The sequence below is a fragment of the Monodon monoceros genome, unplaced genomic scaffold (assembly GCF_005190385.1).
Source record: "Monodon monoceros isolate NGI ecotype Baffin Bay Population unplaced genomic scaffold, NGI_Narwhal_1 Super_Scaffold_22, whole genome shotgun sequence".
NCBI lineage: Eukaryota > Metazoa > Chordata > Mammalia > Artiodactyla > Monodontidae > Monodon > Monodon monoceros.
The window spans coordinates 21,324,380-21,349,451 of NW_021703779.1; the positions used below are offsets into that span (position 1 = coordinate 21,324,380).

General features: G+C 45.2%; 1 pseudogene; it reads right to left on the reverse strand.

Annotated features, from left to right (window-relative positions):
• Positions 1-25,072, reverse strand: LOC114905746 (annotated as a pseudogene).

The window sequence follows — 25,072 nt, forward strand, 5'->3', positions numbered from 1 at the left end:
TCAGTCAGCAGGCTTATCTTCTCGTAGGAGGGTGAGGAAGTGCTGGCCTCCCTCACAGAGCAGGCTGTGTTCAGCCCGGCACAGCATGAGCCAGGGTGGCCCCAGCGGCTCCTGCTTGCTCACCAGGGGGAGGAGTTCGGCCATCAGGACCTTTTCCAGGTGGATCTGCTGGTGCAGCATGGCCTCCCCGCAGCCCGAGGGCCGCCGGGGTCTGCAGCTCCTGGGTACTGTGCACCGCTCCCTCAGCCTGCGGAGACGCTGCCCCGCGATGGCCTGCAGCCCCTCCGGGGTGAGCAGGCAGCGCTACTCCTGTGTCCAGTCCTTGGGCTCTGCCGTGAGCTCTTCCCCATTCGAAGTCTTAGCAGCAAGCAGGCCTCCTGCAGGTGCCGCAACTCTGCCTCCGCCTCCGCGGCGCTGAGCCTAGAGCCGGGCCAACTTGAAGTTGTCTGCATTTTCTGCAGGAACTGGATTTTGGCGGTGGTAGCAGCATCCACAGAATCACTGGTCTGCGCAGAGCTGAGCTGGGCCCACAGGCTGGGACGCACACGTGCGCAGCCCGCAAACCAGAGAGCACCGTGGTGACTCCAGCCAGCTGGGCTGGGCCACGAGAAGTAGGCAAGGGCTAGGGTAGTGGCCCCAGCCTGCGCTGTCCGGCTCTGCTGAATGTCAGGAGGGGCTTTTGGGGGTCCTGGGGAACTGAGGGGACACTGTCCGTGAAAAGGGTGACAGAGCTGACCCACTCTGGGAAATGCTAGGAGAGAATTCAAGGAAAAAAGGGGAGAGGAACCAGCAGTGACTGGTAGCCAAGATGTCTGGTGAGAGCTCTGGGTGCTGGCTCTGTACCAGGCACAGCACAAGCACCCGAAAGGCACCACCTCGTTTAACCCCTACAGCACCTCTAGAAGCTGCTACTATTATTGTCATCTCCACAAGGAAGACAGATGGGGACTTGGAGACACAGAGTGCCCTGCTCAAGGTCTCACAGCTTGAGAGAGGCTGAGCTGGGGGCCTCCGAGGCCACTGGCTGAGTCTAAGGTGACCAAAGCCGTCCTAGGGAGGCTGACTCTCCTAACGCGTAGAGTGTCGCCACCGGGCAGAGAAAGCCGAGGGGCCCGTGGGAGAAGTCTTGCCAGCGGGAAGCCTCAGCCTCCCCGCTCTCCACACTCCCCTGGTCTCACCTCCCCCTCCTCTTCCTCCTCCCCCAGCCTCGAGGCTCAGCCTCACCAGGAATTCCGGGAAGCCGCTTTCCTGAAGGCCTCGGGCAGCTGCATCCTGTCGGAGAAGCCGGTGCCCAGGACAGCTCTGTGTCACTCTGGGGGCTCCAGGCCCCACTCCCTACTCAGAGCCCAGTGAGGGATGAGGCTCACCCACCCCTCAGGCAGGGCTTCCAGGGTGACCCCAGGAGCCAGCCCAGTTCAGGTCCCACCTGGCAGGGAGGAGGGAAAGCAGAGCCCAGGCTTTCGAGAGCTCATGTGGAGCCCCGGGGCTGGGTGGATAAGTGGATAGGGCACAGGACAGGCCCCAGTGCATCAAACGTGGCACCTTCACAGCCAGCTGTTCCATTCTGCCAGCTTCTGGGCTTGGGCCTCATGGGGTGGCATCCTGGGGCTGCCCTGGCCCACATCCAGCTCAATGCCCTGCCCTCCCTGTCACCCCAAACCCAGACTCCTGCTGCTGCCGGGATCTGATCAGGTAGAGACAGTAGTTCCTCCAGTGAGGGTCTGGGAAACGCACCCCTTATCCTTGAGTGGAAAAGCTTCTGGGGCCTGAGGCGCAGCCAACGGGACTATTTGTTGGTCCCTGCGGCCTGGTTCAGGCTTGGTGGCTTCGGCCCCTTCCCCATACAGGCCTGATCCCCCACTGACAGAAGCCTGCGCTCAGGGAGGTCCTTGGCACGCACCCTGGTTTGGTGGATGCCCCTGGGGGCTTTTGTCTCTGATGCATGGCTGTCAGCCCTGCATGAGGCGCTGAGGGGGCAGAGGCTCTGGTGGCAGGGGAAGCGGCCATGGACGCAGACTTCAGGCTGGGGACCTTGCCCTTGTCGCCTTCTCCAGCCTTTGAGATGCCTTTTCGCACCCGTACAGCCTTCTCCAGTGCCTGGGTCAGAAGCTCCGGCTCCTTGAGGTCCTGCGGGCTGGGTGTGCTTGCTGCAGGTGGGGCCTCTTCGTTAGTTTCTGGTCCTGGGCTGGGCTCCGGAGCCGGGGTCTCGGCTGGTTCCCAGGCACTCAGCAGCCGCCGGGAGCCTCGCAGGCTCCGCTCCAGCTGCCACTGTCACTCGGTGCAGGAGTCCAGGGCATCATGCAGCTTGGCCACCAGCCTGGAAGGGACGCACCCGAGGCTCAGCAGCCTCGGGCTGCGCCGCCTCCCGCCCCCTCCAGGGCACGGAATCCACCGGTGCGTGCGAGCAGCCGGCAGGGTCCAGTGGTTAAGACTCTGAGCTTCCACTGCAGGGGACACGGGTTCGATCCCTGGTCGGGGAACTAAGATCCCACATGCTGCACAGTGTGGCCAAAAATTAAAAAAAAAAAAAAGACATTTTTGGACGTCATGGATATCATCGCTAAGCTCCTTTCACTAATTTGTCACGAAGACAATAAGGTTTCGATCTCTCCCCTACTTCTACCTGACTCTGGCACCTTGGGCCACCCCCCTGCCTTCAGTGTCATCTCTAAAATCCCTGGAGAATTGATCTTGAGCCTAATAACAAGCTCCCATTTATTGAGCGCTGTGCTAAGTGCTGCGTGTGCGCCGTCTCATTTAGTCCTTACATCCACACGAGGAAGCAGATACTTTCATTAGTTTCATTTTATGGATGGGGACACCGGGCCTAAAGGGGTTCAGAGTCTTGCCCAAGGGAGTGAAAAATTTGAGCTGCCATTCAAGTAGAGCACTGGCTAACACCAGAGCACTGGCCCTTAAAACTCTGCCTCTCCATCTTTATGGGAAATTCTAGCTTTCATACTCTACTGTCCTCTGATTCAACCTTGATACCTCAGTGGGAAACGAGTGCCCTGTTGCTCCTGTAAGCCCTATAATCGCCCACTGAACCGCACTCTTTCTGGTTTTGGCCTAGCGTGACGTAATGACACTTGCCTCTTTGATAGGGAAGAGGTGAGGATGAACGAGGTGATGATTGGTAAGTGTTTTGAGCCTGTTGAAGAAAAGCTTGGTGTCGTAGGCTTCCACATGGGAAAAGAATTATTTTTAATAGGAGTGATAAACTGATGAGAATTCAGCAGCGAGAGCCATGTTGTTTTTAGGTGATGGTCTCCTAAACCAAGAGCTGTCATTTTGCTTAATGATTTCCAACCTGAATAAGCAGTATAACAAGTGAGCCTCAAACTCAGTCATTCAACCAAAAGGCAAACATTTTTGTAACCAGGAGATAGGGGAGCTTTACAGCCTTTAAACAATATAATCTGAGAGCACCCCCGCCCTCTTACCAACTGGCAACACAAAATACGTGGGTTTTAATCATTACACTGTGATAGCTGAAGAGCCAGCTGGTAGGAAGCTTAACTCTGCTTTATTCCCATGGGAAAAAATAAGTTTAGAATCATGTGGTGTGTTTATTTTATTTATGTTTTCAAATCGACTGCAAAGTATTTTTCAAATGCTATAAGCATAGCCATCAATTAACACCCTCTTTTTTTAAATTTTTATTTTATGTTTTTGAATTTTATTTTATTTGTATACAGCACGTTCTTATTAGTTATCTGTTTTATACAATTAGTGTATACATGTCAATCCCAATCTCCCAATTCATCCCACCCCCCCACCCCCGCCACTTTCCCCCGTTGGAGGCGATACGTTTGTTCTCTCCATCTGTGTCTCTATTTCTGCCCTGCAAACCGGTTCATCTGTACCATTTTTCTAGGTTCCACATAGAACCTAGCTATTCCTGGCTATTGTAAATAGAGCAGCAGTGAACATTTTGGTACATGACTCTTTTGGAACTATGGTTTTCTCAGGGTATATGCCCAGGAGTGGGATTGCTGGGTCGTATGGTAGTTCTATTTGTAGTTTTTTAAGGAACCTCCATACTGGTCTCCATAGTGGCTGTATCAATTTACATTCCCACCAGCAGTGCGAGAGGGTTCCCTTTTCTCCACACCCTCTCCAGCATTTATTGTTTGTAGATTTTTTGATGATGGCCATTCTGACTGGTGTGAGATGATACCTCATTGTAGTTTTGATTTGCATTTCTCTAATGATTAGTGATGTTGAGCATCCTTTCATGTGTTTGTTGGCAATCTGTATATCTTCTTTGGAGAAATGTCTACTTAGGTCTTCTGCCCATTTTTGGATTGGGTGTTTGTTTTTTTGTTATTGAGCTGCATGAGCTGCTTGTAAATTTTGGAGATTAATCCTTTGTCAGTTGCTTCATTTGCAAATATTTTCTCCCATTCTGAGGGTTGTCTTTTGGTCTTGTTTATGGTTTCCTTTGCTGTGCAAAAGCTTTGAAGTTTCATTAGGTCCCATTTGTTTACTTTTGCTTTTATTTCCATCTCTCTAGGAAGTGGGTCAAAAAGGATCTTGCTGTGATTTATGTCATAGAGTGTCCTGCCTATGTTTTCCTCTAAGAGTTTGATAGTTTCTGGCCTTACATTTAGGTCTTTAATCCATTTTTAGCTTATTTTTGTGTATGGTGTTAGGGAGTGTTCTAATCTCATACTTTTACATGTACCTGTCCAGTTTTCCCAGCACCACTTTTTGAAGAGGCTGCCTTTTCTCCATTGTATACTCTTGTCTCCTTTATCAAAGATAAGGTGACCATATGTGCGTGGGTTTATCCCTGGGCTTTCTATCCCGTTCCATTGACCTATATTTCTGTTTTTGTGCCAGTTACATATTGTCTTGATTACTGTAGCTTTGTATTATAGTCTGAAGTCAGGGAGTCTGATTTCTCCAGCTCCATTTTTTTTCCCTGAAGACTGCTCTGGCTATTCGGGGTCTTTTGTGTCTCCATGCAAATTTTAAGATTTTTTGTTCTAGTTCTGTAAAAAATGCCACTGGTAATTTGTTAGGGATTGCCTTGAATCTGTAGATTGATTTGGGTAGTATAGTCATTTTCACAAGATTGATTCTTCCAATCCAAGAACATGGTATATCTCTCCATCTGTGTCATTTTTGATTTCTTTCATCAGTGTCTTATACTTTTCTGCTTACAGGTCTTTTGTCCCCCTAGGTAGGTTTATTCCTAGGTATTTTATTCTTTTTGTTGCAATGGTGAATGGGATTGTTTCCTTAATTGCTCTTTCTGATCTTTCGTTGTTAGTGTATAGGAATGCAAGAGATTTCTGTGCATTAATTTTGTATCCTGCAACTTTACCAAATTCATTGATTAGCTCTAGTAGTTTTCTGGTAGCATCTTTAGGATTCTCTATGTATAGTATCATGTCATCTGCAAACAGTGACAGTTTTACTTCTTCTTTTCCAATTTGTATTCCTTTTATTTCTTTTTCTTCTCTGATTGCTGTGGGTAGGACTACCAAAACTATGTTGAATAATAGTGGCGAGAGTGGACATCCTTGTCTTGTTCCTGATCTTAGAGGAAATGCTCTCAGTTTTTCACCACTGAGAATGATGTTTGCTGTGGGTTTGTCGTATATGGCCTTTATTATGTTGAGGTAGTTTCCCTTATGCCCGCTTTCTGGAGAGTTTTTTTAATCACAAATGGGTGCTGAATTTTGTCAAAAGCTTTTTCTGCATCTGTTGACATGATCATATGGTTTTTATCCTTCAGTTTGTTAATATGGTGTATCACATTGATTGATTTGCGTATATTGAAGGATCCTTGAATCCCTGGGATAAATCCCACTTGATCGTGGTGTATGATCCTTTTAATGTGTTGTTGGATTCTGTTTGCTAGTATTTTGTTGAGTATTTTTGCGTCTATATTCATGAGTGATATTGGTCTGTAATTTTTTTGTGTGTGTGGTATCTTTGTTGGGTTTTGGTATCAGGCTGATGGTGGCCTCATAGAATGAGTTTGGGAGTGTTCCTTCCTCTGCAGTTTTTTGGAAGAGTTTGAGAAGGATGGGTGTTAGCACTTCTCTAAATGTTTGATAGAATTCACCTGTGAGGCCATCTGGTCCTGGACTTTTTGTTTGTTGGCAGATTTTTAATCACAGTTTCAATTTCATTACTTGTGATTGGTCTGTTCATATTTTCTGTTTCTTCCTGGTTCAGTCTTGGAAGGTTATACCTTTCTAAGAATTTGTCCATTTCCTCCAGGTTGTCCATTTTATTGGCATAGAGTTGCTTGTAGTAGTCTCTTAGGATGCTTTGTATTTCTGCGGTGTCTGTTGTAACTTCTCCTTTTTCATTTCTAATTTTATTGATTTGAGCCCTCTCCCTCTTTTTCTTTTTGAGTCTGGCTAAAGGTTTATCAATGTTGTTCATCTTCTCAAAGAACCAGCTTTTAGTTTTATTGTTCTTTGCTATTGTTTTCTTTGTTTCTGTTGCATTTATTTCTGCTGTGATCTTTATGATTTCTTTCCTTCTGCTAACTTTGGTTTTGTTTGTTCTTCTTTCTCTAGTTCCTTTAGGTGTAAGGTTAGATTGTTTATTTGAGATTTTTCTTGTTTCTTGAGGTAGGCTTGTATAGCTATAAACTTCCCTCTTAGAACTGCTTTTGCTGCATCTGATAGGTTTTGGATTATCGTGTTTTCGTTGTCATTTGTCTCTAGGTATTTTTTGATTTCATCTTTGATTTCTTCAGTGATCTCTTGGTTATTTAGTAACGTATTGTTTAGCCTCCATGTGTTCGTGTTTTTTATATTATTTTCCCTATAATTGATTTCCAATCTCATAGCGTTGTGGTCGGAAGAGATGCTTGATATAATTTCAATTTTCTTAAATTTACCGAGACTTGATTTATGACCCAAAATGTGATCTATCCTGGAGAATGTTCTGTGTGCACTTGAGAAGAAAGTGTAATCTTCTGTTTTTGGATGGAATAGCCTATAAATATCAATTAAATCTATCTGGTCTGTTGTGTCATTTAAAGCTTCTGTTTCCTTATTTATTTTCATTTTGGATGATCTGTCCATTGGTGCAAGTGAGGTGTTAAAGTCCCCCACTATTATTGTGTTACTGTCGATTTCCTCTTTTATAGCTGTTAGCAGTTGCCTTATGTATTGAGGTCCTCCTATGTTGGGTGTATATATAATTGTTATATCTTCTTGGATTGATCCCTCGATCATTATGTAGTGTCCTTTATTGTCTCTTGTAACATTCTTTATTTTAAAGTTTATTTTATCTGATATGAGTATTGCTACTCCAGCTTTCCTTTGATTTCCATTTGCATGGAATATCTTTTTCATCCTCTCACTTTCAGTCTGTATGTTTCCCTAGGTCTGAAGTGGATCTCTTGTAGACAGCATATGTACGGGTCTTGTTTTTGTATCCATTCAGCGAGGCTGTGTCTTTTTGTTGGAGCATTTAATCCATTCGTGTTTAAGGTAATTATCAATATGTACGTTCCTATTAACATTTTCTTAATTGTTATGGGTTTGTTTTTGTAGGTCCTTTTCTTCTCTTGTGCTTCTCATTTAGAGAAGTTCCTTTAGCATTTGTTGTAGAGGTGGTTTGGTGGTGCTGAATTTTCTTAACTTTTGCTTGTCTGTAAAGCTTTTGATTTCTCCGTTGAATCTGAATGAGATCCTTGCTGGGTAGAGTAGTCTTGGTTGTAGGTTCTTCCCTTTCATCACTTTATTTATTTATTTACTTACCAAAATATTAACCATGTTTGATTTTTTTTTTGGTCTGAAAAGTAACTGCCTTATTTTTTTTTAACAACTTTATTGGGGTATAATTGCTTTACAATGGTGTGTTAGTTTCTGCTTTATAACAAAGTGAATCAGTTATACATATACGTATGTTCCCATATCTCTTCCCTCTTGCGTCTCCCTCCCTCCCACCCTCCCTATCCCACCCCTCTAGGTGGTCACAAAGCACCGAGCTGATCTCCCTGTGCTATGCGGCTGCTTCTCACTAGCTGTCTGTTTTACATTTGGTAGTGTATATATGTCCATGCCACTCTCACTTTGTCACATGGTGCCACTCCCTTCTGGCTTGTAGAGTTTCTCCTGAGAAATCAGCTGTTTACCTTATCGGAGTTCCCTTTTATGTTATTTGTCTTCTTTCCCTTGTTGCTTTCGGTAATTTTTCTTTGCCTTTAATATTTGTCACTTTGATTACCATGTGTCTCGGTGTGTTTCTCCTTGGGTTATCCTGCCTGGGACTGACTCTCTGTGCTTCCTGGACTTGGGTGGTTATTTCCTTTCCCATGTTAGGGAAGTTTTCGACTATAATCTCTTCAAATATTGTCTCAGGTCCTTTCTCTCTCTCTTCTCCTTCTGGGACCCCTATAATGCAAATATTGTTGAATTTAGTGTTGTCCCAGAGGTCTCTTAGGCTGTCTTCATTTCTTTTCATTCTTTTTTCTTTATTCTGTTCTGTGGCAGTGAATTCTACCATTCTGTCTTCCACGTCATTTATCCGTTCTTCTGCCTCAGTTATTCTGCTGTTGATTCCTTCTTGTGTATTTTTCATTTCAGTTATTGTATTGTTCATCTCTGTTTGTTTGTTCTTTAATTCTTCTAGGTGTTTGTTCTTTCATTCTTCCAGGTCTTTGTTAAACAGTTCTTGCATCTTCTTGATCTTTGCCTCCATTGTTTTTCTGAGGTCCTGGATCATCTTTACTATCATTATTCTGAATTCTTTTTCTGGAAGGTTGCCTATCTCCACTTCATTTAGTTGTTTTTCTGGGGTTTTATCTTGTTCCTTCATCTGGTACAAAGTCCTCTGCCTTTTCATTTTGTCTGTCTTTCTGTGAATGTGATTTTCCTTCCACAGGCTGCAGAACTGTAGTTCTTCTTGCTTCTGTTGTCTGCCCTCTGGTGGATGAAGCTATCTAAGAGGCTTGTGCCAGCTTCCTGATGGGAGGGACTGGTGGTGGGTAGAGCTGGGTGTTGCTCTGGTGGGCAGAGCTCAGTAAAACTTGAATCCTCTTGTCTGCTGATGGGTGGGGCTGGGTTCCCTCCCTGTTGGTTGTTTGGCCGGAGGCGACCCAGCACTGGAGCCTGCCTGGCTCTTTGGTGGGGCTAATGGCAGCCTCTCGGAGGGCTCACGCCAAGAAGTACTTCCCAGAACTTCTGCTGCCAGTGTCCTTGTCCCCACGGTGAGCCACAGCCACCCCCTGCCTCTGCAGGAGACCCTCCAACACTAGCAGGTAGGTCTGGTTCAGTCTCCTATGGGGTCACTGCTCCTTCCCCTGGGTCCCAGTGTGCACACTACTTTGTGTGTGTCCTCCATGAGTGGAGTCTCTGTTTCCCCCAGTCCTGTCGAAGTCCTGCAATCAAATCCCACTAGCCTTCAAAGTCTGATTCTCTAGGAATTCCTCCTCCCGTTGCCAGACCCCCAGGTTGGGAAGCCTGACGTGGGGCTCAGAACCTTCACTCCAGTGGGTGGACTTCTGTGGTATAATTGTTCTCCAGTTTGTGAGTCACCCACCCAGCAGTTATGGGATTTGATTTTATTGTGATTGCGCCCCTCCTACTGTCTCATTTGCAGCTTCTCCTTTGTCTTTGGATGTGGGGTGTCTTTTTTGGTGAGTTCCAGTGTCTTCCTGTCGATGACTGTTCAGCAGTTTGTTGTGCTTCCAGTGCTCTCGCAAAAGGGAGTGAGCACACGTCCTTCTACTCTGCCATCTTGAGCCAATCCTAAATAACACCCTCTCTTAAAAACGATATGTAAGCTCCTTGGAAGATACAAACAGGGCTTACTGAAGGGAATTTAAGTATGGGGACCTGGCTTTCAGCTCTTCTCATGCTCAGAGGAGCCAACAACACATGCTTTGGGCTAGACCCTACGTCTACTAACACCATTCCTCCCTGGGGCATTCATTGCTTCAGACATTTTGACCACCCCTCAGGCCCCAATTTCCATTAGATCTCCCCTGCTTTTTCTCTCAAGGCACCTTGAACTTTCCTTTATAAACTTATCCACAATTTTTCTTCATTACTTGTTAATGCGTGCCTCTCCCCCCATACCATAAATTCCATGTATGTGTACCCAGTACCAAATGCAGACTCTGATACTTGGTGAGTGCTCAATAGATATTTGTGGATCTGTGTGTTCCTGTGGAGAATGGGGAGGAATGGGTGAGAATCTAAAAAACAATTTTAATAGGATTGAAAATCTTTCATCTTTCTGATCTCTTCATAAAAACGTATGTTGCCCAGCTAGATTGTGATTTTAGAAATTTGTGCTGCAGGAGTCGGTGAGGGATGTCTCAAGTTTGTCTTCATGTTACTGAACCAGAGTGGGTCCACTTGCCCATGCGCAGTAAAGCCGATCTACTGACACTGGGTTGTGGTGAATACAGTGCAGTGTTTATTGCAGGGTGCCAAACAAGGAGTCCAGGTAGCAAGTGCTTAAAAGACCCAAACTCCCTGAAGGCTTTCAGGGAAATATTTATAAAGACAGGGTGAGGGAGGGGGGTTGTCAGGTATGTGATCAGCTTGTGGACACTTCTCTGATTGGTTGGTGGTGAGGTAATCGGGAGTCAACATCATCAACTTTCTGGTTCCAACCGGTCTGTGCTTGGGGGCAGCAGACAGTTAACTTCTTCCACCCGGTGTGAGTTTCAGTATCGCAAAACAGCTCAAAGGACGTGACTCAGAATATTATCTATAGCCCTTGAGGAGGAATTAAAGGTCCTTGACTTTTTTTAATGGCTAAACTGTTATTATTTTGTCTTGCTTGTCTTTTTTCCTTTCTTTCTGCGTTTTCTCACTTCTCTGATTAAATTTATTCTTTGACCAAAGTTTTTCTACAGGCAAAAGGTAGGAGGAGAACATGGGGGGAATTCTGTTCTGGGAAGGCCCCATAGGGTCCTGTTCGGTTACATTCAGTCCTCTGATGCCACTTAGTTCATGCCCAAGATATATGCATATGTATACAATGCAGTGACCAAGAAAGCGGGATTTACAGTCAGAAAGATCTCAGCTCAAATCCTCCCACTATTTGCTGGTCGTGTGATTTTAGCTTCAGGAGCATAACTGAGGGCCCAGCTCCTGCCCCTCTGGATTCACTGCTGCATTTGCACCTAGGCTGTGTTTCCCATGGGCTGCTCCCAGCCAGTGAGTAAGCGCAGTCAGAGTACTAGTGCAGGCCATCCCAGGGACATGTGGGACTCCTCCAACGGGCCACCTTGGCTGCAGGACTCCTCGTTGGCCTGGCTGAGACTTTCCTAGAGGTCCTTCTATGTCTCCTCCACAGGGTCCAGACTGGCATCGCCACCTGAAGGCGCACTCTGCCTTCTCCTGCCCCCTCCTCTGAGCCTTTCCCTGGCACTTCCCCCCATACGGTTCTTGCACTTTTTTTTTTTAACATCTTTATTGGAGTATAATTGCTTTACAATTGTGTGTTAGTTTCTGCTTTATAACAAAGTGAATCAGCTATACATAATACATATAGCCCCATATGGTTCTTGCATTTCTAATCCCATCTTGGCGTCTGCTTCTTGGAAGACCCAGTGAATTAACGCAGCTAGTCACCTAACCTCTCTCTGGCTCCGTTTCCTCATCCGTTAATTCCCTTTAGGGTTGCAGTGAGGATCAATGTGAATAACCTCGGAAACGTGGCCGGCATCCTGCACACAAGAGCTATCATTCATTCCCAGCTTTTCGCCTTCATGTCGCCCACTCCTGCTCCTTCCCATTGACTGTCTCTATTGCGGTATCTTGTAGCTCTTCCCTTCGGTTCCCAAGGTATCAACTAGCTCGATGCACCCCTCCCGCCCCCCACAATTCCCCTGTGTTAATATACTAACAGGAGCAGTGTTTTAACATGAGTTCTCTGTGGCATAACCTGTAGTCATTGTAATGATAGAACAGCTTAAACAGATCATGAAATGACGATGTATCTTTGGCTCCCTCCTAAGTCCCCTTTCTGCCTCTCTTTCTGTTCTGACTCCTTCAGTGCTGGGAGGAATAGACTTTAGCTGTCTCTTCTCTGCTCCCAATAAAACCTGTTGTCATGGAGGACGAACCAGTGAGGGTGCCTCGTGTCTCTTCTGTATTTAGCTGCCTATTCCTCCTGCCCATAGGATGGGCCCCCCCTGGGCAGCTGAGGGTAGGAGCGATGGCTCTGGCTGCCTCTCCACACTGCTCTGGATCTTCCTTTAAGCACTTCATTCCCAAATGGCAGCCCCTCCTTTCTAGATGGGGCCTGAAGTTCTACTTGCACCAAAGTGGTGGCCAAATAGAGTCGATCTTGCTTATCTCTGCTTCAGGCACAGCGCGTAGAAGGCTCTGCTTGGTAGACAGGATGGCCTCAGTGTAGGCAGCTGATGGGCAAAGTCCAAACCGCCTTCCTCTGTAGGATCCAACAGCCCGGGAACTCCTTTAAAATGGGCTGCGCGGACCGTGCGCTGCTTCTTGGCCTTTGGTAAGCTGCTGTTTCCAAGACCTTCAGGACTCCCACGCCTGGGCTCGTTGCCCCACCCAGAGTTCGACAAGTGAAAAGTTGAAAAACAAAGAATGATGAGACAGAGAGAGTAAACGCTGCTTATTGTAAAAAGTCAAACCGTAAACAAGCCTAGGGAGCAGACACTGTGGGTGTTCCGCCGGCCCGTATCTCTTGGCCTTCACCATTCCCATGCATGCTTGTGGCTTCCTCCTCCAAGCCCCCGTGACTGTCATTCTGAGGGCTTCCTTGGGCTTGCCCAAGCACAGGCACAATGGGGAGTAAATGCCCCACGAGCGGCTCTCAACCATTGATGGCAGAAGCTGGTATATAACTACTCCGTCTTCCTTCCCCCTAGGGTGGGACGCGTCTAACGTAGGTTCTACACCAATTTTCAGTTGCCTCAGTTGCCCACAGTGATGACATGCTTGCTAACACACCCCCACTTCCCTCCTAGTGCTTCTTGAGTCTCTCTCTCATTCCAACTACTCACATCAAATCCTCATCTCCAGGTCTGCTTCTAGAGGAACCCAACCTAGAACAGCCCATATACTCTACAATATTGTCTGAAAATAGCCCTTCACATTGCTTGCAGCAATGAACTCCCTTTTTTTTGGCCCGTATACCTTCCTTAGTATGCACCCCCATTATATTCATACTTGTTTATTTATAAATGATATCCTTTCATTAACCAGTATATTAAGTCATGGGCTATACCTTGGGCCAGCTTTATATCCATATTTTTAATAGGTACCTGGATAATTTTGAGTTCTCTGAACAACCTCTTTTCAGCTCTGACTAGATGGTCATTGTTTTGACTTCAACCGTGGTGGACAAAGAAGGTTCTAGAAAGTGGAGAAACGCATCATTTGTTGCATTGTGAGAGGGAGAACTCATTTTCAGGTTGTTTGATTCTTCTTGCCTTATTAATATTACTTCCAAGCAGGGTTTCCTTTGTGGGATTCTTCAAAGTCACCTGTTTATTTTATGAGGGCTGGTTTCATTATAACTGGAGACTAGAATCTGTAAACACACTTTACCTTATAAATGTTGCAAAATGCTGAAAGTAAATGACGAGGCTTATCATCCCTTCAATTCAGGAATTCCCACTCTGTCTTCAAAATCATTTGAGAATTCTTGTCTTGTGACTGTCTGACTTCCAGACGGGGAAGGTGGTGGCATGAATCCATATATTACCTACTAGTTGAGTTTATTTTCTTATTCTTTGGATCAAAAATCAATCTAGTCGAAGTTAGCGTCTTTCCCTCCCCTGCTGCAGTGGATCATCTTGACCACCCCCTGAGATGTGCACCCCTACTTTGGGCGCCACTGGTTTGCTTGCATCTGTTCCGCATTCCTCCGCCTGTTCTTCAAGAGCCTGCCTGCCCTGCACCCACCTCTCCAGGACACCCCGTTCCAGTCAGTCCAGCCTCTTCCCTCCTCTAGCCCTTTGTTTGTTCCCAGTTGTGACGTGGGCCCTCCCTCCCGCCCCAGTTCCATCCATGGTGTTTTCATCTTTCCTTTCCCATGGGCTTCCTCACTCTGCTCCAGACCCCTGGAACATGTCTAGCCCTCACCACACTTTTTTTTTTTTTAATGCACCACCTCCTTATTTGTCTGTAGCTGGGCTCTAACAGCTGCCCACAGGCTAGAGCCACTTGAGTGCAGAGAGGACAGAGAGCTAATTGGAGGTGACGCTTAATCTTATTAAGTGGCGCGGGATCCTACATCCCGTAACCAGCCCAGGGGCCCGAGGATCCTCTGGGCTCTGCTCTTCCGGCTCTCCCAGCGTCTGTCTCCTCTGGTAACTGGCTGGGGAGTGTAAATATTAATTGGTCTATGGCACGCAGGTAGTAAGGAAGCCATAGAGAAATTACTCCAACTCCTAGCTGAGAGGATAGAACAGTGCCGGGCTCAGGGTGAATTAGGCTACATTCCTCGTGGATTACAGCTTCTGTTCTGCCTTCCAGACTGAGTCAAACACATTCATTATAAGACTTTTTGTTTTAAGCCCACATTTATTTTTTGAGACTAGATCTCCCAAAGCATAGAACTAACCTACTTATTTTTTTACAGCTTTATTAAGATATATTTCACATACTATATAATTCACCCACTTAACGTGTACAGTGGGCTTTAGTTAATTGACAGAATTGTGTGGTCAGTTCATGTGATGTTCAGTTTTACGTGTCAGCTGGGCTAGGCTACAGTCTCCAGTTATTCAGTTAAACGCTAATCTAGGTGCTGTGTGAAGGTGTTTTGTAGATGTGATTAAAGTCCACAATCAGTGAACTTTAAGTAAGGGAGATTATTTTAGATAGTCTGGGTAACCCTGATTCAGTCAGGTGAAAGGCCGTAAGAGCAGACCTGGGGTTTCCCAGGAGAAGAAGGAATTCTGCCTACAGACTGCAGCTGTAGCTCGTGCCTGGGAATTCCAGCCTGCTCCTCCTGATGGCAGGCCCTATGGATTTCAGACTTGCCTAGCCAGCCCCACAATCGCATAAAGTAACTCTCCATGCAATTAGAGTCCTAAACACTGGACCACTAGGGAATTCCCTAAATCTCTTTAATATATGTCTCCTATCATTTATATGTTTCTGGTTGAACCCTGATTGATACAAACTCACTTTGAAAATACAAGAACAAATTTCCATTTTCCGTAGGAGCCTGCTTTTCTTTTCTGGGATCTCTTGCAATCTTCTATCCTTTTGCTCTGTGTTCTTAAGGGTGTTTCTATCTTCCCTCCTGCCTGCAGGGGCTAAGTTCTGGGTTTAATTTTCATTGTATATAGGTACGGTCAAAGAAATTTTCACCACCACAACAGTTTGTTTGGACTCTATTTGAAATCTTTCCTGTTGCGATTTCCACTAGAAGGTAAATTTCATGGGGAAGGGGGAAGGATCTTAGTCTGCTCTGCTTATTAAGATACCTCAAGAGCCCAGAACTGTGCCTGACACATAGTAGATGCTCAGTAAACATTTGTTGAATGAATGAATGCCCACAATGGCGTGTAAACTTGAAAGAAGGGGGGGAGGGTTTTCTTTTACATCCTCCATAAAAGCCTAACAGTGTAGAAGCATCGAGGTACTTGTGGTAAATTACAAAAATGGCCACAAATCCTTCCCTTCTCCTAAAAGCTGGAGTCTATTTCTCCATCTCTCAAATCTAGGCTTGGCTATGTGAATTGCTTTGGTCAGTAGGACATGAACAAATGTGATATAAGCAGAGACTTGAAAAGCGCTTAGGTATTGGGGCTTGGAATTGGAACTCTAACACGACCATGAGCTAGCCTGCTAGTGGGTGACAGGCTACAAAGAGAACCAAGGCATCCCATCTGACAGTGTACCAACCACCAGACACGAGAGTGAGGCCATTCTAGGTCATTCAACCAGCTGCCAAACTGTAAGCTGAACACAGACACGTGAGCCAGTCCAGATCAGAAGGACTGCCCAACTGACCCATTGGCTAGTGAGCCAAATAAAATGTTTGTGGTTTTAACCTGCTAAATTGAGGTCATTTTTTACACAGTAATAGATAAACGATACAGTACTCAATAAATTCCCAGGTTCAGATAAAGATACGTCATCCCAGTTCGCAAATATTGTGTGCCTGCTATATGCCAGGCTCTGTGCTTGGCACCAAGAATAAGAAGATTAAAAGATGTGGATCCTGAAGGCCTCCTTAAACATGACACCAAAAAACAAGTGACTAAAGAAAAAAATTGATAAATTGGATTTCATAAAAATTTAAAACTTTTGGGCTTTAAAGGGCACCATCAAGAAAGTGAAAAGACAACCCACAGAATGGGTGAAAATATTTACAAATTATGTGTCTGATAAGGGACTTGATTCCAGAATATATAAAAAACTACCATTCAATAATAAAAAGTTAACCCAATTTAAAAATGGGCAAGGGATCTGATTAGACATTTCTCCATAGAATATATACAAATGGTAATAAACATATGAAAAGATGCTCAACATCATTAGTTATTAGAGAAAAGCAAATCAAAACCACAATGAGATATCACCTTACATCTGCTAGGATGGCTATAGTAAAAAAGACACACAATAGCAAGTGTTGGTGAGGATATGGAGAAATTGCTGGAGGAAATGTAAATGTTAAACACAGAGTTACCATATGACCTAGTCTGGATCGTACTCTGACACCAGTCAACCAACTCTCCAATTCTCCGGACACCAATTGGATGTCCAACGATTCAATTTAATTCTGACACTAACTACCTGGAGTTAGTGACAGATTCCACAGATTTAAGGGTTCAGTCCCACCAGACTGCCCCCGATGCCAGCGTAATGTCCTGGGCCACCCGTACTTCTGGCCATAAATTGTAGGTTCCCACGACCGCCTCCTTAAGTTCAATAGTTTGCTAGAATGGCTCACAGACCTCAGGGAAATACTTTACTTACATTTATGGCTTTATTATAAAGGATGCAACTCAGGAATAGCCAGATGGAAGAGATACACAGGGCAAGGTATGGAGAAGGGAGGGAGCATAGAGCTTCTATGCCTTCTCCAGGCACACCACCGTCCCAGCAAGTCCATGTGTTCACCAGCCTGGAAACTCTCCGAATCTCATTGTTCAAGAGTTTTTTATAGGGTTCCATCTCCAGCACCACCTCCCTTTCCCAGAGGGGTTGGTGGGTGGGGCTGAGAGTTCTAACCCTCTGATCACTTGGTCTTTCTGGTGATTGGCCGTATCCTATAGCTATGGGGGGGGTGGGGGCGGGGGTGGGGGCGGGGGCGGGTCCCACCCTAAGTCACCTCATTAGCATACACTCAGGTGTGATTGAAAGGGACTGGCTGTGCATAGCAAAAACCCCCACAAATCCTATCACTCAGGAAATTCCAAGGGTTTTAGGAGCTCTGCCAGGAACTGTGGGCAAAGACTAAATATATTTTTGTATTATATCACACCCAGAAATTCCACTCCTAGATATATACCCAAGAGAAACTAAAACATGCATCCACACATAAACTTCTATGTGAATGTTTACAGCAGCGTTATTCATAATAGCCCCAAAGTAGAAACAACCCAAATGTCCACCATTTGAAGAATGGATAAGCAAAATATGATATATTCATAAAGGGGGATATTATTTAGCAGTAAAAGGAATGAAGTTCCTTCCATGCTATAACATGGATGACCCTTGGAAACACTATGCTAATGGAAAGATGCCAGACGCACGAAAAACATACATCGTATGATTGTATTTCGATGAAATGTCCAGAATAGGCAACTGTATGGAGACAGAAGGTAGATGACTGGTTGCCAAGGGCTGCGGGGGTTGGCAGGAGTGGAGACTGACTGCAAATGGCTACAGGGCGATAAAAATGTTCTAAAATCAGTTTGTGGTAGTAGTTGTACAACTCTTTGAATATACTAAAAGACATTAACTTGTACACTTTAGATGGATGAACTGTATGGTATGTGAATTATATCTCAATAAAGCTCTTTTCACAAAGTTGAGCAAGTTGGCCAAAGGCGAACAATTATTAGTAGATAAGCTGGGTTGGGACTTGAGTCCAGGTCCTATCTGCACACTGTCTTTCTTTCTGTTTGTATCTCAGTAATGCCTAACACATTTATTTATCTCAAGACCAGTGTGCATAGAAAAATGCATAATAATATCTAACACATGTATAACAATGTTTTATAATCCATCTTCTTTTTTTAACTTTAAAATAGACTGCGAGCACTTTTCCATGTCATGACGTAGTCTTCTACCACATAAAATTTAATAGCTACGTAGTATCCCGTTGTATGGCTGAACCTTAACTTGTCCAACCAGGTCCCTATGATTTGAATGGTTTCTAATATGGGGCTATTATCAAACTCAGTGCTATAAACAGGCTGGTGGGCTTTCTATTTTTGATAGCATCTATGACCTTTCTTCACTGACCAGTGTAGGGTTTCTCTCCTTATAAAACGTTTTACTAAAGCATGATGTACATATATAAAAGTGTCCATATCGTAAGTGTAGAAGTGGCCATGTTTCAGAAACAGCACCCCTGTGTAACCAGCATCCAGTTGAAGAAACAGAACATGACCAGCACTTCAGAAGCCCCCTCCTACCCTCCATATCTTTTTTCCTTCTTCGGTTGACTGTCAGGTGGCAGTACATCAAATTGGCAAATCCAACACCCCCCTTTGGAGCACTTGTGTCTCTCTATTCTGTTTGTGCCTTGGCTGTCCCGCTTTCAATGCTCTGATGTCTAGTAACCTTAATCGTCACCTGAGCATCACCTCGACCTTGAGTTTCCACGTTTTGGGTAGCTTCAGGAGCTGAGTGGGCAGCTGGCGAGTTAAGCTGGCATGGGTGAGTGGCATGACCAGGCATGTGGTGTCATCTTCCCCGCCCTACACGCCTGACAGTGTGTATAAGGAGGGCCTAAGCCCTGGTTGTGAGCGAGGGCCAGACGTCCTATACTAGTGGATCTCGAACTTGGCTGCATATTGGAATCCCTGGAGGGCTTTAAAATATAATGATGCCTGGGACCCACCCCCAGAGATTCTGATTTAATTGGCTTGGAGTATGGCCTGGACATGGAGATTTTTTTTTTAATACCCAGATGATTCCAAAATGCAGCCAAGGCTGGGAACCCATGCTCTCCACTCGGATTCTCTTTGGCTTTTGTGGGTGTACTGCTTGGTGTCAACATTAGCTGAAGATTAAATGCTAGATCTCATTGACTCCATAATATGTTTGTAATTCACTGCAACTGTTTTTGGCTTTCTTTAGAGGGTTTGTGCAATACTATTTTGACAAACATCACACTCTCTTAGATTGAACTGACATTCTCTGAGATGGCTGTGGGTATACCAGGTCATTTAGCCTGAATGGGAATTAAGATGTCTTAAAACAATAATGAGTTACCAGATGTGTAAATTACACAAGGGAGATTTGCAAAGCCATCATGCCTGATCCATGTAAATTGTTCCCTGTTTCCTGCAGAGGATACGAGCCTTTAGAAGGGCACTCTGCAGGCAGGGGGGACTTTCCCAAACAGAGGCCCAGAGAGCATACCTGAAAGATGATTAAAGAAAGTTTCTTTTATAAGCTACCTTCAAGAGGGAAAAGGAAATACCTGGTTTATGAGCCAAAACCAATGGGCTGAGCAAATATCAGACAAAGGGAAGAGAAAGGAGTTTGAGCAAAGCGAGAAGGGAGATGAGTCTGGAGGAAGTTGATGCTTCCAGGGTGTCCCCAGTAGAGGGAACAATCAGCTAGCTTACCTGGTGGGGTTGCTGGCAGGTGTAAGCAGAGCTACCCAGGTACTGAGGCACAGGGAACATGAGCAAGTGTCATCCGTGTTAGACAGAAAGGGTAATAATCAGTGAAGGCAAGAGTGCAGATATGGAAACGCCTCCTGATTCCCAGGGAAATGTCATGCTCTCCTCAATTTCACCCTCCTAAATGTTTGCACGAGAATGCTGATGCATGGGCTGGAGCGCCTAGGAACCCCATCCTTTCTCAAGGAGTGCCTGGTGGACCCTGGCCAGAAGGTCAGCTCCAGCAGAGCTCAGAGTTGATGATACACTTTCCCACATGATTTCGAAGCAGTGGTGGGTTCTGTCTTGTATTTATACAACCAACGGAAGGAATCTATTTTGGAGAAAACAGGCAAAGAAGGGAGCTGAGGATAGTAATTTTGTATCCTGCTCTGTAATTTAGTCTGGTATTCTCTGCTGAAGGAGAAAATAGTCCCTGTGTTAACAGACAGTGGAGGATGAGAGAAAGATGGATCAAGGAATTTGGACCCTGGTCGTGGAATTTTCAATGTGTTAGGAAGAGAGGAAATACTTTTAACTTTTTCCCCCCCATTTTAAACATCATAGAAAGACATTGCTTATTTGTGGAGGAGATAGATGTACAGATTCAGCTATAGATGGATGGATAGATAGATAAATATAGCAGGGTGGGCAGTGTAACAACAGATAGATGAGAGGAAGTGAGGGTATTGGCCAAGAGCATAGATTCTGAAGACAGACTGCTGCCTGTGACAGTCACAGCTGTCACTAATAAGTGACCTTGGGCAGGTTATACAACCTCTCTGTGCCCCAGCGTCCTCATCTGTAAAATGAGATAGTAAGAGTACATGCCTCCTGGAGCCTGGCACAAAGTAAGCCAATCAAATTTCACTTTAATTTTATTATTATCAGGATATTACGAGGGAACTGATGAGGACTATCTACCCCAGCCTGAGGAAGTCAGAGAGAATCACATCCCCGATTAAGGGAGGTGGTAGCCTGGGCTGAGTCTCAGATGGTGAATATGAATTGGCAAGACAGGACGGAGACAGAATTCTCAATCTAGGCAGAGGAGTGGGGTCTGCGGGTGAGAAACATGTTTGTAAGGAAGGTTGTTAAGTGATTTGTATTTTTTGAATCATAATTCCCTCCATGTTTGAAAAATAGGTGAACACATGTGGAAGTCACAATGTGGTTTTTGGGGTTTTCTTTTCTTTCCCTTCCAGTCCACAGGATGACTGCAGTGTAAGGAGCTTCAGAAACATCTTGTAATGTCTCCTAGTCTCCTCCCCAGGGTCTGTAGTCTACAGTTTGGAAATCAGTGCTGGAGTCTGCTGTATCCTGGACTCAGGTCCTGCTTTCCTTCGACAGTGCTATCCACATGGAGAGCCATTGAAGGTTTTCAAGTGGAGGAACCGTGGGGAAAATGATTACCCATCATCCATTTCAACGTCCTTTCAATGTGCCTTTACATGTAGCAGAGTCTACAAATCTAAAACTACATTTCCCAGACTCCCTGGCAGCTGAGTAATTTCAGTTCCACCAGCCAGATGCGGTCCCATGAGACAAATTCAGACCTCTTCCAAGTGGGGAAAGACGCATGGTGGGAAGCTTATGTTTTGCGGGTGCATCTTACAACAGGTCTGGTGTGCCTCTGAAGCCAGTGGTTCCAGCAGTGGCTTCCTGAATCCCCACATCACATCTGAGGTCGGGACCCTGGGGCCAGCTGCTGCGAGGGCAGCTTGCCAGTTTGCTTACACAACACTTTCCTGAAGGTGGTGGTTTGCTGTCAGGAGAACCAAGTTAGCACACGTCTGGGTTCTGCTGTATCCTGGACCCAGGCCATGCTTGCTTTCCACCTCTCTCCAGTGCAGGGTCAACCCCACTTCCCCTGTCTCCTTTCCCCTGCCCATGGCCCTTCCTTAGAGTCCCCTGGTCTCTACCACAGCTTTGGGAAGGGAATCTGCACTGGCATCTCGGTTACTTTCCTCCCAGGAGGCACCTGGGCTTCTTATGCAAATTTCTCTCCTCCCACTTATGCAGATTTGACCATTCCCCTGCCTTTAAGCTAGTTGTTTGTTTAACCTTAAAAAGAAAATAAAAAAGGACAATTGCCTCCCCAAATACCTTGCCACAAAGTGATGCCACTTGGGGCGGAAAGAGTGATACAGTCTTGTGGGGAGATGCTGATACAGCAGGCCAAATGATTAGGTAAATAAACTGACTGAAATGGACAGGCAGGAACTTCCAGGTAATTTATAAAGAAAGCAAGTTGCGGCCAGAGTAAGGAGCTGTCCTCTGAAGCAGAAGGAATAATCTTTCAGGATCTGGAACTTAAAGAGAAGTGAGATAGAGTAAACGATAGCGCTGACCTGGGGTGGGGTGGGAGAGTTTCCAGTCTCCACAGTGTCCCCACGTGAACTGTAGGGGTCTGCTCTGCCCTCAGAGGCCTGGCCGAGGGCCCCAAGAGGGGGCTGAAATCCAGGCCAAGCCCCCCTCGCCAAACTGCAGTCCCCAGCATGGGGCTGTGTGCTCCCAGAGGAAGGAATGGGCCCCTTTTAAAATCCACATTATGGTAGTTCTATTTGTAGTTTTTTAAGGAACCTCCATACTGTTCTCCATAGTGGCTGTATCAATTTACATTCCCACCAACAGTGCAAGAGGGTTCCCTTTTCTCCACACCCTCTCCAGCATTGGTTGTTTGTAGATTTTCTGATGACGCCCGTTCTAACTGGTGTGAGGTGATACCTCATTGTAGTTTTGATTTGCATTTCTCTAATGATTAGTGATGTTGAGCATCCTTTCATGTGTTTGTTGGCAATCTGTATATATTCTTTGGAGAAATGTCTGTTTAGGTCTTCTGCCCATTTTTGGATTGGGTTGTTTGTTTTTTTGATATTGAGCTGCATGAGCTGTTTATATATTTTGGAGAATAATCCTTGTCCGTTGGTTCGTTTGCAAATACTTTCTCCCATTCTGAGGGTTGTCTTTTTGTCTTGTTTGTAGTTTCCTTCCCTTTGCAAAAGCTTTTAAGTTTCATTAGGTCCCATTTGTTTATTTTTGTTTTTTGGGTTTTTTTACATCTTTGTTGGAGTATAATTGCTTTACAGTGGTGTGTTCGTTTCTGCTTTATAACAAAGTGAATCAGTTATACATATACATATGTTCCCATATCTCTTCCCTCTTGCGTCTCCCTCCCTCCCACCCTCCCTATCCCACCCCTCCAGGTGGTCACAAAGCACCGAGCTGATCTCCCTGTGCTATGCGGCTGCTTCCCACTAGCTATCTACCTTACGTTCGGTAGTGTATATATGTCCATGCTACTCTCTCACTTCGTCCCAACTTACCCTTCCCCCTCCCTGTGTCCTCAAGTCCATTCTCTAGTAGGTCTGTGTCTTTATTCCTGTCTTACCCCTAGGTTCTTCATGACATTTTTTTCCCTTAAATGCCATATATATGTGTTAGCATACGGTATTTGTCTTTCTCTTTCTGACTTACTTCACTCTGTACGACAGACTCTAGGTCCATCCACCTCATTACAAATAGCTCAATTTCGTTTCTTTTTATGGCTGAGTAATATTCCATTGTATATATTTGCCACATCTTCTTTATCCGTTCATCCGATGATGGACACTTAGGTTGTTTCCATCTCCAGGCTATCGTAAATGGAGTTGCAATGAACATTTTGGTACATGACTCTTTTTGAACTATGGTTTTCTCAGGGTATATGCCCAGTAGTGGGATTGCTGGGTCATATGGTAGTTCTATTTGTAGTTTTTTAAGGAACCTCCATACTGTTCTCCATAGTGGCTGTATCAATTTACATTCCCACCAACAGTGCAAGAGTCTTCCCTTTTCTCCACACCCTCTCCAGCATTTATTGTTTCTAGATTTTTTGATGATGGCCATTCTGATCGGTGTGAGATGATACCTGATTTTAGTTTTGATTTGCATTTCTCTAATGATTAATGATGTTGAGCATTCTTTCATGTGTTTGTTGGCAGTCTGTATATCTTCTTTGGAGAAATGTCTATTTAGGTCTTCTGCCCATTTTTGGATTGGGTTGTTTGTCTTTTTGTTAATGGGCTGCATGAGCTGCTTGTAAATTTTGGAGATTAATCCTTTGTCAGTTGCTTAAAAAACTACAAGTAGAACTACCATACAACCCAGCAATCCCACTACTGGGCATATACCCTGAGAAAACCATAGTTCAAAAAGAGTCATGTACCAGAATGTTCATTGCAGCTCTGTTTACAATAGCCAGGACATGGAAGCAGCCTAAGTGTCCATCAACAGATGAATGGATAAAGAAGATGTGGCACATATATACAATGGAATATTACTCAGCCATAAAAAGAAACGAAATTGAGTTATTTGTAGTGAGGTGGATGGACCTAGAGTCTGTCATGCAGAGTGAAGTAAGTCAGAAAGAGGAAAACCAATACCGTATGCTAACACATATATATGGAATCTAAGAAAAAAAATGTCATGAAGAACCTAGGGGTAAGACGGGAATAAAGACACAGACCTACTAGAGAATGGACTTGAGGATGTGGGGAGGGGAAGGGTAAGCTGGGACGAAGTGAGAGAGTGGCATGGACATATATACACTACCAGACGTAAACTAGATAGCTAGTGGGAAGCAGCTGCATAGCACAGGGAGATCAGCTTGGTACTTTGTGATCACCTAGAGGGGTGGGATAGGGAGGGTGGGAGGGAGGGAGATGCAAGAGGGAAGAGATATGGGAACATATGTATATGTATAACTGATTCACTTTGTTATAAAGCAGAAACGAACACACCATTGTAAAGCAATTATACTACAATAAAGATGTTAAAAAAAAAAAAAAGAAAATCCACATTAATGGGTCATAGGGGCCGTCCTAGTTCCCGGTGATGGGACAGAGAGAGAGGCCCAGACACGCCCGTGTCAAAGCCTCCTGACAGCTGGAAGGGTACTCCCTCCCCCAGCCTCCAAAGCTTGGAGGGCGGCTGGATGTGCAGAGCTGTGTGCCCAGCCCTCTCCCAGCTCTGCCTGAGACAGCAGTTTGCCCTTTGATTACATAAGCACACGGAAAGGGTGAGGTGGCATTGACTTTGTTATTGTTTCGTCTGCCAAGTGTTTTCAAGCCATAAACTGCGCGTTAGGAACTCTGCGATCTTTCTTGGGACTTTGAAAACTGCTTAGAAAGAGTGTTTCCTGTGGTGAGAGGGTGCAGAGGAGAAAAAGAGGAGGAGACGCAGTCCTCTTGGAACGCAAACTGCCACTTTCCTTTCTAGAGTGACTAACCGCGTTTGGCCTTTCCTTCCTCACCTGGGGAACAT